The sequence below is a fragment of the Pan paniscus genome, chromosome 23, assembly GCF_029289425.2.
Source record: "Pan paniscus chromosome 23, NHGRI_mPanPan1-v2.0_pri, whole genome shotgun sequence".
Lineage (NCBI taxonomy): Eukaryota > Metazoa > Chordata > Mammalia > Primates > Hominidae > Pan > Pan paniscus.
Window position 1 is genome coordinate 40,552,393 of NC_085927.1, and position 13,991 is coordinate 40,566,383.

Sequence of the window (13,991 nt, forward strand, 5' to 3'; positions counted from 1 at the left end):
ATACAAATAGTCACATCACCTTGAAATGGTGCAGTCTGGAAGTAGATGCAATTTTAAGAGGTTTTTTTTTTAAAACGTTTTTCCCTTTTTCCAAATTCCAAATTTCGTTTGGAGATGATCTCAAAAGTTTAAATTTGAGGCTCTTGTGAATGTGACCTGGCCCAAGGACATGGTCTTAGAACTCACACAGAGACAGACGTTAAGCACTGGTGAATACTTGTTTTGAACTATGTGACTTGCATTATCTAATTTAAAGCTAAAATTTAAAACCCAGCAATTCCACAGTTAAAAATGAAATGAAGCCGGGCACCGTCGCTCACACCTGTAATCCCAGCACTTTGAGAGGCTGAGGCAGGCGGATCACCTCAGATCAGGAGTTTGAGACCAGCCTGGCCAACATGGCGAAAACCCATCTCTACCAAAAATACAAAAATTAGCCGGGTGTGGTGGCAGGCACCTGTAACCCCAGCTAGTTGGGAGGCTGAGGCAGGAGAATTTATTGAACCCAGGAGGTAGATGTTGCAGTGAGCCAAGATTGTGCCACTGCACTCTGCACTCAAGCCTAGACGACAGAGCGAGGCTCCATCTCAAAAAAAAAAAAAAGAAGAAGGAAAGGGATGGACTGGAGAGGGTGGCAGTGGCTGGCTCATGAGGGCAACACAGGAACAGGGCTGGTGTCGTGAGCATGTGGCCTGGGCAGTCATCTCACCCTGTCCCTCACAAATCATCTAGCTCGTCCTGCACAGATAGAACCATGTTTGCAGAAAGTTGAGCCTTGTTTTGCTCACATTAATGTTGACGGGTCACTGGAAGACACAGGTGGGGATGTTCAGGGAAGCAATTGTAATTTCAGCTCAAAATAGCCGTCATATAGGTACCACATTTCACAAGGGAGGAAACTAAGTCTCAGGAAAGTAAGTGATCGCTGAAGATCACTCAGCTGCTAAGCTGTGCAGAATAGATTCTCACCAAGCAGTCTGGTTTCAGAGTCCTCTGCTAAACTCACATTCCACTACCTAACGTATAGTAGAAAGAATGTTATGTGACTCCAGGATAATGCCAGGTAGATTTTTGTTCCATAAAGGGAAGAGGTTTTTAACCATTAGGGCTGCCCACACACAGAATGCTTTGTGCAATACCAAGCCTCCATCAGCATTATTGTGAAAAGCCCAGTCTCTGCAGGGAGACACACCTGGTTTACCTCTAAGCCCCGGACAAGCCACTTTACCTCAGGGTACCTCTCTTCCTCATTTGTAAGATGGTGTCAACACTAACTGCATAAAGTAGTTGTTGCTTTAAGTATGTTTACATTGTTTCATTTAAAACAAAAATTTGCTGGGCATGGTGACACACGCCTGTAATCCCAGCACTTTGGGAGGCCAAGGTGAGTGGATCACCTGAGGTCAGGAGTTCAAGACCAGCCTGGCAAATATGGTGAAACCCCATCTCTACTAAAAATACAAAAATTGTCTGGGCATGGTGATGCACACCTGTAATCCCAGCTACCAGCGAGGCCAAGGCAGAAAAATCACCTGAACCTGGGAGGCAGAGGTTGCAATGAGCCAAAATTGTGCCATTGCACTGCAGCCTGTGCAACAGAGAGACTCTGTTTCAGAAAAAAAAAATTAGCTTGGCACGGTGCCTCACACCTGTAATCCTAGCCTTTTGGGAGGCAAAGGTGGGAGGATTGCTTGAGCTCAGGAGTTCTAGACCAGCCTGGGCAACATAGTGATACCTTGTCTCTACTAAACTGTGCCCCGCCTTAAAAAAAAAAAAAAACAGCCAGGCATAGGGCCAGGTTCCTGTAGTCCCAGCTACTCAGAAGCTGAGTGGGGAGGATCACTTGAGCCCAGGAGTTTGAAAGCAGCCTGGACAACATAGTGAGACCCTCATCTCTACAAAAGGAAAACTTATTTTTAATTAGCTGGTGTGGTAGTGTGCACCTGTGGTCCCAGCTACTCAGGAGGCTGAGGCAAGAGGATCGCTTGGGCTCAGGAGGTTGAGGCTGCAGTGAGGTGTGTTCACGCCGCTGCACTCCGGCCCGGGTGATAGAGAGACTGGCTCTCTACATAAACAAACGAACAAACAAATAAATAAAAAGTCTCCTGTCCAAATTTATAGATTCTCATGATTTTTCAGTTAACATATCTGGTAATGAGAGTGAGATTCTAAAGTCACCCCAGATTTCTTTCCTCCTGTTGCCCTAGACAATGCCTGGCACCAACAAGGATTCTTTAACAAAGTCCCCTTGCTCCTGATCACTCTGGGAAAGGGTCTGGGTAAGTCCTATCAGAACCCAAGATCTCCTGCTTGAGGTTAAAGAACTCAGAGACTGGCTGGGCGCGACAGCTCATGCCTATAATCCCAGCACTTTGGGAGGCCAAGGCGGGTGGATCACGAGGTCAGGAGTTCGAGGCTAGCCTGGCCAATATCGTGAAACCCCGTCTCTACTAAAAATACAAAAATTAGCTGGGCAAGGTGGTGCTCGCCTGTAGTCCCAGCTACTCAGGAGGCTGAGGCAGAAGAACGGCTTGAACCCAGGAGATGGAGGTTGCAGTGAGCCAAGATTGCGCCACTGCACTCCAGCCTGGGCGACAAGAGTGAGACACTGTCTCAAAAAAAAAAAAAAAAAAAATCTTGGAGACTTTATTTCTTCCCAGCTGGGTTCCCATCATTGGTGGACCCTGGAGGGGACCTTCCCAGTCCTTGGTCCCAGTTCCCTGCATCCAGACCCTGCAAGGAATGTCTTTGTCAACCCTGGGTTTAAAGGTGGCCTTCCTGATTCCCTCCATTCAGACCACGGAGGGAACATTTTGTGGACCCTGGGCTTACCGGCGGGGGTGGAGGTGTAATCAGGTCAAACTCAGCTGATTCGTAGATTTTGTGAGGGTGCTTATGCTAAGAGTACTCTCAAAGGGTCACCTGGGTAAGGGAAGTGCAATTATGGGGGGTGCTTAGTACTAACGGGACAGTCTCTAGCCAACCACCTTCAGGAACCCTTTGGCTTACATGTTTAAAAACTACATGGAAAGTTCAAAGGCATGCTAGCTTTTTTGGGACGCTAGCTGGCTTCACATTATAGCCCGTTTTGTGCACATTTTTAAACTGGTGGGCAAATTACATCAAGGAAAATTCAGAGCTCAAATGGTTAACCTGCAGTTACAGAGTTAACATGTAGAGTCTTCTACGTTCTCTATTTTATTTTTCTACCTGCTTTAAGTCTGTTGACTTTTCTACTGGTGTTGAGATAAAACTCTTTACAGTGTTACTAATTCAAGGCTACCTGGAGATTTTTTTCTATATAGTTCAGCCAGGTTCCAGGTAAAATATAAGCATTAAAAATTTAACCCTAAACTCATTGTTTTTTCAAGGGTGTGTGTGTGTGCGTGCGTGTGTATATGGATATGGGGTCTTGCTATGTTGCCCAGGCTGGTTTCCAACGTCTGGGCTCAAGCAGTTCTCCTGCCTCAGCCTCTGAAAGTGCTGGGATTACAGGCATGAGCCACCATGCCTGGCCCCATTTAAAACTTAAAAAAAAAAAAAAAGGTTTTAAAAATCAAACTGCCATGGAAACTACCCAAAATTTTGGTTCACAGCCTCCATTAGATTACCTATTAGGACAAATAAAGTTTAGCCATGTAAACAAGTTCCAGTTTTGTCAAAAATAATTTGGACCCAACCATCTTTTATAAACCGGTGACTCTGTAGTACTGAGAGGTGATGCATGCTGGCAGCCCTCACAGCCCTCACTCGCTCTCGGTGCCTCCTCGGCCTCGGTGCCCATTCTGGCCACGCTTGAGGAGTCCTTCAGCCCCGCTGCTGCACCGTGGGAGCCCTTCTCTGGGCTGGCCGAGGCCGGAGCCGGCTCCCTCGGCCTGCGGGGAGGTGTGGAGGGAGAGGCACGGGCGGGAACCAGGGCTGTGCGCGGCGCTTGCGGGCCAGCTAGAGTTACAGGTGGGCGTGGGCTTGGCGGGCCCCGCAGTCGGAGCAGCCGGCCGGCCGGCCCCGCTGGCCACGGGCAGTGAGGGGCTTAGCACCGGGCCAGCAGCTGCGGAGAGTGCGCCAGGTTCCCCAGCAGTGCCGGCCCACCGGAGCTGCGCTCAATTTCTCCCCGGACCTTAGCTGCCTCCCCGTGGGGTAGGGCTCAGGACCTGCAGCCTTGCCATGCCTGAGTCTCCTCCCCGCCGCTGTGGGCTCCGGCGCAGCCTAAGCCTCCCCAACGAGCGCCGCCCCCTGCTCCCCAGCGCCCGGTCCCATTAACCGCCCAAGTGTTGAGGAGTGCGAGCATGAGAGCGGGACTGGCAGGCAGCTCCACCTGCCCTGCCAGTATGAGCTCCAGCAGGTGAAGCCAGCTGGGCTCCTGAGTCTAGTGGGGATTTGGAGAACCTTTATGTCTAGCTAAGGGATTGTAAATACACCAATCAGCACTCTATATGTAGCTCAAGGTTCGTAAACACACCAATCAGCACCCTGTGTCTAGCTCGGGGTTTGTGGATGCACCAATCGGCACTCTGTATCTGGCTAATCTGGTAGCAATGTGGAGAATCTTTATGTCTTCCTAAGGGATTGTGAATACACCAGTGGGCACTCTGTATCTAGCTCAAGGTTTGTAAATGCACCAATCAGCACCCTGTGTCTAGGTGAAGTTTTGTAAATGCACCAATCTGCGCTCTGTGTCTAGCTGATCTGGTGGGGACTTGGAGAACATTTATGTCTAGCTAAGGGATAGTGAATACACCAATCGGCACTCTATATCTAGCTCAAGGTTTGTAAATGCACCAATCAGCACCCTGTCAAAACGGACCAATCAGCACTCTGTAAAACAGACCAATTGGCTCTCTGTAAAATGGACCAATCAGCAGGATGTGGGTGGGGCCAGATAAGAGAATAAAAGCAGGCTGCCCGAGCCAGCTGTGGTAACCCGCTCAGTTTTTCATTCGCTGTCTGGAGTAACTCTTACTGCTGGTTACTTTTTGGGTGTACACTGCGTTTATAAACTAATACTCACTGTGAAGGTCTGTGGCTTCACTGCTGAAACCAGCGAGATCATGAACCCACCAGAAGGAAAAAAATCTCTGAAAACATCCGCGCATTAGAAGGAACAAACTGCGGACATGCCGTCTTTAAGAGCTTGTAACACTCACCTTGAAGGTTCGCAGCTTCATTCTTGAAGTCAGTGAGACCAAGAACCCACCAATTCCGGACACAGTACTATCCCAGGATTAGAGCTCTAAGGTTAAAACCCGTAAAAAAAAAAAAAATTTTTTTTTCACACTGTTTAGGTTGGAGTGCGGTGGTACAATCTCTGCTCACTGCAACCTCTGCTTCCCGGGTTCAGGTGATTCCCGTGCTTCAGGTTCCTGAGTAGCTGTGATTAAAGGTGTTTGCTACCACACCTGGCTCATTTTTGTATTTTTAGTAGAAGTGGGGTTTTGCCATGCTGGCCAGGCTGGTATTGAACTCCTGACCTCAAGTGACCCCCGCACCTCGGCCTCCCAAAGTGTTAGGGTTACAGGCATGAACCACCACAACCGGCCTAAAGCTGTAAGATTTTTATTTGTGTATATATGTGGTTAGATGTGTTTACGTATATTGTGTGTACATGGTACCAAGTTGACTTAAAAATAAATACTCATAAAGTCCAAATATATTTTTCAAGTTTATGTGACTTAAGTAAATTTTTTTTTTTTTTTTTTGAGACGGAGTCTTGCTCTGTCATCCAGGCTAGAGTGCAGTGGTGCGATCTTGGCTCACTGCAACCTCCGTTTCTTGGGTTCGAAGAGATTCTCCGATCTCAGCCTCCTGAGTAGCTGGGGTTACAGGTATGTGCCAACATGACCAGCTACTTTTTGTATTTGTAGTTAGAGATGGGATTTTTACTATGTTGGCCAGGCTGGGCTCAAACTCCTGACAAGTGATCCACTTGCCTCAGCATCCCAAAGTGCTGGGATTACAGGCATGAGTCACAGCGTCTGGCCTGACTGAAGTAAATCTTTAATAAATAAACTGGTTTTAAAAGTTATTGGTAAAATAAAAATGTCTTCAAAATTGTTAACATACATTTTTGCCTTGGTTTATTGGTCAAAGTTTTTTTACATGTGCCTCTGCTAGATATTTTTAGGGTGTTGGGGGTTTGGCATAAAGATTGTAAAAGTATAAACCCAGCCAAAACCAAAATGACCTTTGTGTGTGATTTTTTGATAAATATGACTAATTTAATATAAGTAGTTTAATAGGAAACAGCGAAATCTTCCGAGTTATCAACAAAATAAGTACGTATTTAAGATTCTTAGGTGAACATCTGATAGTCACAGGCTGTAAAGATAACAAAAAATTTAATGATTACCTTTGTCTAATATCTCAGTTCTCATAACTAGTCTAAGGCAATGGTAAAAAATATAGGCTGGGCGCGGTGGCTCACGCCTGTAATCCCAGCACTTTGGGAGGCCGAGGTGGGCGGATCACCTGAGGTTGGGAGATCAAGACCAGCCTGACCAACATGGAGAAACCCCGTCTCTACTAAAAATACAAAAATTAGCCAGGCATGGTGGTACATGCCTGTAATCCCAGCTACTCGGGAGGCTGAGGCGGGGGAATCGCTTGAACTCGGCAGGCGGAGGTTGCGGTGAGCCGAGATTGCGCCATTGCACTCCAGCCTGGGCAATAAGAAATTCCATCTCAAAACAAAAATCAAAGCAAAAACGAATATATATGATAAATGCTTATAAATACAATTGTCATGTAATTTAAAATATTTATGTTAAATTAAATAAATGCTCAATAAATGCCTGGGTCATTTTTAATTTAAAAAATACGTTACAGGGCCAGGCTAGGTGGCTCACGCCTTTAATCCCAGCACTTTGGGAGGCAGAGGCAGGCAGATAGCCTGATCTCAGGAGTTTGAGACCACCCTGGGCAAAATGGTGAAAACCGCATCTCTACTAAAATATAAAAAAATTAGCCGGGTGTGGTGGCGCAAGCCTATAGTCCCAGCTACTTGGGAGGATGAGGTGTGAGAATTGCTTGAGCCAGGGAGATGGAGGTTGCAGTGTCAAGTTGAGGTTGTCAGCTTTTTTTTTTTCAGCCTCTCGGCTCCTTCAGACTTCAGGGGGTAGGTTTGCATGTAGCTGCTCACTGCAGAACAGTCTTATATAACATAGATAAAGAACTCTTGGCCAGGCGCGGTGGTTCATGCCTGTAATCCCAACACTGGGAAGCTGAGGTGTGAGCATCGCTTGAACTCAGGAGTTCGAGACCAGCCTGGGCAAAAAAGCGAGGTCCTGTCTCTATTAAATATAAAAATAAGGCTAGGTGTGGTGGCTCATGCCTGTAATCCCAGCACTTTGGGAGGCCGAGGCCGGTGGATCACGAGGTCAGGAGATCGAGACCATCCTGGCTAACACGGTGAAACCCCGTCTCTACTAAAACTACAAAAAATTAGCCAGGAGTGGTGGCGGGCGCCTGTAGTCCCAGCTATTCGGGAGGCTGAGGCAGGAGAATGGCGTGAACCCGGAGGCAGAGCTTGCAGTGAGCCGAGATCACGTCACTGCACTCCAGCCTGGGTGACAGAGCGAGACTCCATCTCAAAAACAAAACAAAAAAAAATTGAGGATGGGCTCCATTAAATGGTTCTGTCTTGACATCTTTTATGCGACAAAAGCTGGAATAGTAGGGGTATGGAAAAGCTGGGAGCTGGCTGGATCTCTCTCTCTCTCTCCAGGTAATCTCAGGGTTTATCCATGTGGATTACCTTTGTGGATCAGTTTGTAGCCGCCTCAAGGCAGTTGTACTGCTTACATGACAGCTCAGTACTCCAGCTCAAGTGTTCAAGTGAGCAAGGTAGAAGTTGCATTTTCTTTTCTGACCTCGAGTTATATATCATCACTTCTGCATTCTGCTACAGACAAGGATGTCACAAACCTGCCTAGATTCAAAGGGAGGGGAATTAGACTCATCTCTTCATGGATGAATGACAAAATTATAGAAAACCATGTGGAATAGCTGGGTATTGTTAGACAGCTTTGGAAACACAATCTAACACATCCTCTTTATCTCTCTTAATGCTTTTTGCCAACGATTATTTGATCTAATTTTTTTTTTTTTTAAGATGGAGTCTCAGTCCGTTGCCCAGGCTGGAGTGCAGTGGTGCGATCTCAGCTCACAGCAGCATTCGCCTCCTGGGTTCCAGCGATTCTCCTGCCTCAGCCCCCTGAGTAGCTGGGATTGCAGGTGTGAGCCACCATGCTTGGCTCATTTTTGTATTTTTAATACAGACAGGGTTTCACTATGTTGGCCAGGCTAGTCTCAAACTCTTGCCCTCAAGTGATCTGCCTGCCTCAGCCTCCCAAAGTGCTGGGATTACAGGCGTAAGCCACTGCGCCTGGCCTCATTCATGTCTTTTTATGGCTTAATGGCTCACTTAGTTTTATCACTGTTTTTATATATGCAATATTTCATTGTATAGATGTACTGCAATTTGTTTATGCATTCATTGAAGGATACCTTGGCTGCTTCCGGTTTTTAGCAGTTACGACTAAAGTTATGAACTTTTTTTTTTTTTTCCAGACACAGTCTCGCTGCGTTTCCCAGGCTGGAGTGCAGTGGCACAATCTCAGCTCACTACAGTCTCTGCTTCCCAGGTTCAAGTGATTCTCGTGCCTCAGCCTCCCCAATAGCTGGGATTACAGGCACGTGCCACCACACTCAGCTAATTTTTGTATTTTTAGTAGAGACGGAGTTTCACCATGTTGATCAGGTTGGTCTTGTTCTCCTGACCTTGTGATCCACCCGCCTCGGCCTCCCAAAGTGCTGGGATTACAGGTGTGAACCACCGCACCTGGCCCCTTTTCTTCTTTTTTTTCTGATATGGTTTGGCTCTGTGTCCCCACCCAAATCTCATCTTGAATTGTAATTTCCACTTGAGGGAGACACCTGGTGGGAGGTGACTGGATCATGGAGGTGGTTTGCCCCATGCTGTTCTCATGATAGAGAGGGAGTTCTCACAAGAGCTGATGGTTTTAAGTGTGGCACTTTCTCAATCTCTCTACTGCCACCTTGTGAAGAAGGTGCTTGCTTCCCCTTTGCCTTCTGCCATGATTGCAAGTTTTCTGAGGCCTCCCCAGCCATGCACAACTGTGAGTCAATTAAACCTCTTTCCTTTATAAATTACCGAATTGCAGGTATTTCTTTATAGCAGTGTGAAAACTAACTAATACTTTTTTTTTTTTTTTTTTTGGAGACAAGAGTTCCACCTGCCTTGGCCTCCCAAAGTGCTGGGATTACAGGTGTGAACCACCATGTCCGGCCTCTTTTTTCTTTTCTTTTCCTTTTTTTCTTTTCTTTTGATAAAGATAAGGGCTCACTATGTTGCCCAGGCTTGTCTCAAACTCCTGGCCTCAAGTGATCCTGCCACTTTGGCCTCCCAAAGTGCTGAGGTTACTGCACCCAGTCACTGCACCCAGACAATTATTTCTTTCATGGACTATGCTTTAGGTGTTGTATCTAAAAAGGCATCACCTCTTCTTGAAGTTTCATAGTTTTGTGTTTCATAGTTAGGTCTATTTCAAGTTAATTTTTTGTGAAAGGTGTATATCTAGGTTGATTTGCTTGTTTGCATATAGACATCCAATTGTTCCTGCACCATTTGATGAAATGTCTTACTATTACACTAATAGTGTCTTGCTATTTATCTTAACTTGAAAGCAATTTGTGTGTGCGTGTGAGGAGGAGTCTCGCTCTGTTGTCCAGGCTGGAGTGCAGTGGCGTAATCTTGGCTCACTGCAGCCTCCACCTCCTGGGTTCAAGCAATTCTCCAGCCTCAGCCTCCCAAGTAGCTGGGACTGCAGGAACCCATCACCACATGCAGCTAATTTTTGTATTTTTAGTAGAGACTGGGTTTCGCCACGTTGGCCAGGCTGATCTCGAACTCCTGACCTCAGGTGATCCACCCACCTCGGCCTCCCAAAGTGCTGGGATTTCAGGCATGAGCCACTGCGCCCAGCCACTTGAAAGTAATTTTAAACTCACAGGCCCCCTAAAAGGTTCTTGGAGACTACCAGTCATCCAGTGACCACAGTTGGGAACCAATGCTCTAGTTGATGGGTTTTTTTATGATTATCTTTGCTTTCTTTCTCCTTCTCCTCTTCCTCCTTTTCTTTCTTTCTGTTTTTGTTTTTTGTTTCTCCGAGACGGGGTCTTGCTCTGTCACCCAGGCTGGAGGGCAGTGGCATGATCTTGGCTCACTGCAACCTCTGGCCCCCAGGTTCAAGCAATTCTCCCGCCTCAACCTCCCAAGTAGCTGGGATCACAATCACAGGCACATGCCACCATGCCCGGCTAATTTTTGTATTTTTAGTAGAGACGGGATTTCACCCTGTTGGTCAGGCTGGTCTCGAACTCCTGACCTCAGGTGATCCACCCGCCTCGGCTTCCCAAAGTGCTGGGATTACAGGTGTGAGCCACTGTGCCTGGCCTTAAAATATGATTTTAATATATATACACTTTTAATCACTAAAACAGATATTTCATATAGAACTAGAGTTGTGTATTTGTTATATCCATTCTTCTCATGCCATCTTCATGCATACAATTTTATTTTTCTCCTTTGGGTTAATTTTTAGGCTAGTCCTCGCCAAGTCAGCCTAAAACCACCAGAAACAAACCCAGTTGTTGACTTATTCCAATGAGGGAAACCACCCAGCAGAGGAACTATAGTGATCTGGCTGAACAAAGGGAAAGGTTATTAAAGAATTGAGGGGAAGGGTGGAGTTAGGTGAAGTGTAAAGCAAGCAGTGTTTTGAGGCAAGCAGGCTCAAAGTATCACAGGGCTGTGTATGAAGGGTCAGCTTCAGGTCTGGACGGCAAAGTGGACCTAGAGTCTTGTTTCCTTGGAAACTACAAAGTTAAGAAAAATGTGGATTGCTGAGTCCAGAAACACCTTATCTGAGACTGCTTGTCGTGTCAAAATGACATAGCTCTTTTAGGCAACAGTGGGATGTTCTGTTCTTACTAATAGGATATCAAACAGCAAATTTCTGATCGCTTGTGCTTTTAGGGGGAAAAATATAAATAATCAGTAAAAAAAAAGTAGTAGTCACCCAAATAGCTGTAGCATGCATGGCCTTGATAGAAATGTTTCCTGTTGGCCAGGCGCGCTGGCTCATGCCTGTAATCCCAATACTTCGGGAGGCTGAGGCAGGCAGATTACTTGAGGTCAGGAGTCCGAGACCAGCCTGGCCAACAGGGTGAAACCCCGTCTCTACTAAAAATACAAAAATTAGCTGGAGTTGGTGGCGCATGCCTGTGATGTCAGCTACTCAAGAGGTTGAGGCAGGAGAATCGCTTGAACCCGGGAGGAGGGTGTAGTGAGCCGAGATGATGCCATTGCACTCCAGCCTGGGCAACAAGAGTGAGACCCTGTCTCAAAAAAAAAATAAATAAGAACAAATAAGAAATGTTTCCTGTTGATGTTGCAGCTGGCTTTAGAGGTCCCTGTTATCCCAGTCTAGTGGGAGCACAGGCAGACTTTTACTTTCTCATTCCAAGCTAGTTTTCACCACAAATAGAAATCTTGATCTGGCCAGGTGCAGTGGTTCATGCCTGTAATCCCAGCTCTTTGGGAGGCTGAGACAGGAGGATCGCTTGAGCCCAGGAGTTCAAAAATAAAAAAAATAGAAATCCTGATCTAAATGATGTAATCATTTTTGTTTTTCACATTCCCTGACCACATGACCTGAAATAGCACTACCCCTGACCAGTAACTCTATTTCTTTTTTTAATTTTACTTTATTTTTAGGACAGGGTCTCCTTCTGTCGCCCAGACTGGAGTGCAGTGGTCTGATCTCAGCTCACTGCAACCTCAGCCTCCTGGGCTCAAGTGATCCTCCCACTTGTAGCCTCTCGAGTAGCTGAGACTTACAGGCACACACCACCATCCCTGGCATTTTTTTGTTTTGTTTGTTTTTTAGAATCAGGGTCTCACCATCTTGCCTAGACTGGTCTCAAACTTGTGGGCTCAAGCAATCCTCCTGCCTTGGCTTCCCGAAGTGCTGGGATTACAGGCATGAGCCACCAGTATTTCTAATATGTGTGGGAAATATGCTGTCTTCCTATTCCTACTCCCCCACCCTCTAGCACTGAGTCCAGGTAGGTAGGCAGGGGGGTGTCTCCCTCCTTTACTTCGACACCCTAACTACCTTGGGGATCAGAAGTGACTCTGGAAGGATGCTGCTGCTTCTCACCAGAGGCTGACGATATGAAGGCTATCCTCCATGGCCACCTCCTCCAGGCTGCCCTCCTGGAAATAGGAATCATAATAGTTGTTACTGGAAACAGGCAGAGGGTTGGGGGAGCCAAGGCAGTCCCACCCAGGACCAAGGTGGCTCCATTGCACACACTTCGCCGTGACTCCCCTGAAGGTCCAAACATGCGGTTCTGCGGAAGTTGGGCTCCCCACTGGCCTCCCTCCTTCCTCAGAACCTCCAGGGGTGCTCCTCCTAGTGGCCACATCCAGCCTTTCTGACTGGACAACCTATCATTTAAAATTTTCAAGTAGTTCCGTAAACAGACACACGTTGCTGTATTTATTTATGTCAAGGGCTTGGTTTGTGATAAGTCAGGCTCAAAAAGATTGTCTTAAAAGAGTGAACCTTGGCAATTTACCATAAAATAATTGCAATGCAGATTGTGCATGGAAATGATTGGAGATATTTTAAGGTCATAGTGTCTTCACAAATTGAGCTGAAAGGGAACTGTTAGGATGATCTTGCCTAACCCTCTCATCTCACACAGGAAGAACTATTTTAAACTCGAGAGGTTAAGTGACCTGGCCAAAGTCACGCAGCCACCACTAGTTAACTCGTATACATTGATTCTCCTGTGGGGCTGGGCAGATGAGGAATCTTTTGTTCTCTTTCCTGTTTGCAGAGATTTTTTTTGAGGTTACTTTCCGAGTTCTGGCAAGTACCCCTGCTTCTGGTAGCTTTGTGTCTCGATTCAATCTCATTCTATTTATTTTATTTTATTTTTGAGACAGGGTCTCACTTTGTCACCCAAGCTGGAGTGCAGTGGTGTAATCTTGGCTCACTGTAGCCTCCACCTCTTGGGTTCAAGCGATCCTCCTTCCTCAGGCCCCCAAGTAGCTGGGATTACAGGCGTCTGCCACCACGCCAGGCTAATTTATGTTTTTTTGTATGTGTTTTTTGTTTTTTTGTAGAGACAGTGTTTCCCTATGTTGCCCAGGCTGGTCTCCAACTCCTGGGCTCAAGTGATCTGTCCACCTCAGCCTTTCAAAGTGCTAGGATTACAGGTGTGAGCCACCGTGCCGGACTTAATCCCATTCTTCAACTTCTTTTGTTTTGTCCTCTCCAGGAGGCTCCCAGCTCTTTGGGATTGGTTGAGAAAAGTGGCCTGGCTGGTCTGGGGCCAGCGGCACCCACCCCCCAACCAACTGCCCAACTCCCCCACCACCCCCTCCAGCTGCCCAACTCCCCCACCCCCACAATCCCCTCCCCCCACAACTGAGGGAGGCGGTGCTGAAAAACAGCTGACTCCAGCAATGCTGCTCACGTGACCACTGCAGCTGCAGCTCCCGTTCCACTCCTTGTCCTGGGCTAGGTGGGCACTACCAGGGGCTCCTTCGGTAAGGAGTACCAGGTGGGCACCCGGTCCTGCCAGTCCACCACTGGAACAGCTAGGGGGACAGCAGACAGGCATGGTCGGACAGACTTGGCAGATCAGGCATCAGGCCCTCTGCGCTGGTCCCGGGCTCTTTAAGCAGGAACGTGGATGGCCTCAAGATGTCTCACATGGTCCCACTCGCCCTCCTCCTCCCTTTGTTCCCTGCCTCCAGGAGGGCTGCTCTGCCCTTCCTTCCTCTGTTCTTTGGCCTTATGTTCCCCGCCACCACAGACCTTCCCCTGCCCCACCCCTCTGCAGACTTAGCCGTGCATTGCAGGCGTGGAGGATTAATCAGTGACAGGAAGCTGCGTCTC

At 47.2% G+C, this 13,991-nt stretch overlaps 1 protein-coding gene across 1 annotated transcript in view; it reads right to left on the reverse strand.

The window, feature by feature from the left end:
• Positions 1 to 13,865, reverse strand: part of PES1 (pescadillo ribosomal biogenesis factor 1) — a 30,156-nt gene extending 16,291 nt beyond the window's left edge. The window contains exon 1 of the mRNA XM_034949322.3: positions 13,567 to 13,865. The gene's annotated coding sequence lies outside the window, so the exon portion shown is untranslated. The remainder of the gene's footprint in view (positions 1 to 13,566) is intronic.
• Positions 13,866 to 13,991: the final 126 nt, after the last annotated feature.